Source organism: Triticum dicoccoides, chromosome 5B, assembly GCF_002162155.2.
Source record: "Triticum dicoccoides isolate Atlit2015 ecotype Zavitan chromosome 5B, WEW_v2.0, whole genome shotgun sequence".
NCBI classification, from domain to species: domain Eukaryota; kingdom Viridiplantae; phylum Streptophyta; class Magnoliopsida; order Poales; family Poaceae; genus Triticum; species Triticum dicoccoides.
This window is the reverse complement of record NC_041389.1, coordinates 582,858,928-582,861,447: the sequence shown is the minus strand read 5'-3', so window position 1 is coordinate 582,861,447 and position 2,520 is coordinate 582,858,928.

The following is a 2,520-nucleotide window of genomic DNA, read 5'->3' as shown; positions in this document are numbered from 1 at the left end:
GGCTCCAGCTTGCACACTCCTGGCTCCGTCCTTGGATGCCCTTACTCCACCGCATTTACGTTTGCGACTGGAATATAAATATCGAATATTCGCTATGCGCTGGCGATTTGTTGCGTGAAACACCGAAACAACCCTTGTTGTTGAGGATATTCACGCATCCCGACAACTTTTTCTTTTTAGTTGAAGAACCGGCAACAAATGATCTCAAGCACAGTGTAATTCATTTTAGAGCAAGATAGCCACATCATGAGCTAATTTCTCTTTGCTTTTTGTGGAGAGTGTAATTCACATTTTTGCGGAGGATACAATCCAAATTTATGTTTTTACTATGCTTTTTAAAAATAAAAGATGGTGAAAAAATATATTAAGAAATTTGTATACAACTAACGAGTTCTTGTGTGATTTTTCATTTTATATTGTTATATGCCGGTTTGTGTTCACATTGATGCCCCAGAGACGGGGCTAGTAATCTCATACAAGGGGGATGGCAATGGAAGAAGTAAAAGGTTGGAGGGGCAAAGATATAAATTTCATGATCTATCAGTGCTTTCTAAGAAAAAGTTGGGGGTGGTTGGCTCCAGCTTGCACACCCTTGGCTCCGTCCTTGGATGCCCCTTACTCCACCGCATTTTACGTTTGCTACTGGAATATAAATATCGAATATTTGTTATACGCTGGCGATTGAAACGTATTTATATGCATATCTTTGGCATAAATCCTTGCTATGCCAAATATAGATATCTCATAATTATTCCATAAATTGATGCGGTGGTGGTTGAAATGTGTGATACGCGTAAACCTGGTCGTGGACTGTCCCGACGCCCATAAACAACCAGGCCGGGGATTGCCTTTGAAGCCAGGCTCGGGCTTCACTTTACAACCCAAAAGAGTATTTGGGTCGGGCTTGGGCTTTCGTTTTCCTGATTTTTGAGCTGAGCTTTCACGTGTATAGGCTGAAGCACGTTGTTCGGGTCGAGCTACTTTTCAGGTCAAGCTTGGGCTTGAGAAAAGAGCTATTTTCATGCTTTCTGCCGGCCTCGGGCTTGTGGTTTTGACACCAGGCTTTTCCAAGCTTGACCCAAACCTGGTCCGGACCGATGTATGTCAACATACATGTTGTTGGAGTAATGTTTTCCTTAAGTATATTTCAGAAAAAGTTCAACCTAGGCAAGTAGATGGATGGAGAAGTAGACCCCTCAAAATACAAAGGACAAGCATTGGCAAAGCTTTAAGACTCTGCATTTTTGGTTAAGTGATCCAAGATCACATTAAGTCCATAGAAAAGTCAATACTATTAAAAGGGGCGAGATTTTGACCATGAGTCATTCTCTCAAGTGCTTGAAGATATTGCTCCAAAAACCTCAGCCACACTCTCATAGTCCAATCTATCCCTGGCTCCGTCCTTGGATGCCCTTACTCCACCGCATTTACGTTTGCGACTGGAATATAAATATCAAATATTCGCTATGTGTTGGCGATTTGTTGCATGAAACACCGAAACAAACCTTGTTGCTGAGGATATTCACGCATCCCAGCAACTTTTCCTTTTTAGTTGAAGAATCGGCAACCAATGATCTCAAGCATAGTGTAATTCATTGTAGCGCAAGATAGCCACATCATGAGCTAATTTCTCTTTGCTTTTTGTGGAGAGTGTAATTCACATTTTTCGGAGGATACAATCCAAATTTATGTTTTTTACTATGCTTTTAAAAATAAAAGATGGTGAAAAAATATATAAGTAAATTTGTATACAACTAACGAGTTCTTGTGTGTGTTTTTTCATTTTATATTGTTATATGCAGTATTTGTGTTCACATTGATGCCCCAGAGACGGGGCTAGTAATCTCATACAAGGGGGATGGCAATGGAAGAAGTAAAAGGTTGGAGGGGGCAAATATATAAATTTCATGATCTATCAGTGCTTTCTGAGAAAAAGTTGGGGGTGGTTGGCACCAGCTTGCACACCCTTGGCTCCGTCCTTGAATGCCTCTTACTCCACCGCATTTACGTTTGCTACTGGAATATAAATATCGAATATTTGCTATGCGCTGGCGATTGAAACGTATTGATATGCATACCTTTGGCATAAATCCTTGCTATGCCAAATATAGATATCTCATAATTATTACATAAATTCATGCGGTGGTGGTTGAAATGTGTGATATGCGTAAACCTGGTCGTGGACTGTCCCGTCGCCCATAAACAACCAGGTCGGGGATTGCCTTTGAAGCCATGCTCAGGCTTCACTTTACAACCCAAAAGAGTATTCGGGTCGGGCTTGGGCTTTCGTTGTCCTGATTTTTGAGCCGAGCTTTCACGTGTATAGGCTGAAGCATGGTGTTCGGGCCGAGCTACTTTTCAGGTCAGGCTTGGGCTTGAGAAAAGAGCAATTTTCATGCTTTTTGCCGGCCTCGGGCTTGTGGTTTTGACACCATGCTTTTGCAAGCTTGACCCAAACCTGGTCCGGACCGATATATGTCATCATACATGTTGTTGGAGTAATGTTTTCCTTAAGTATAT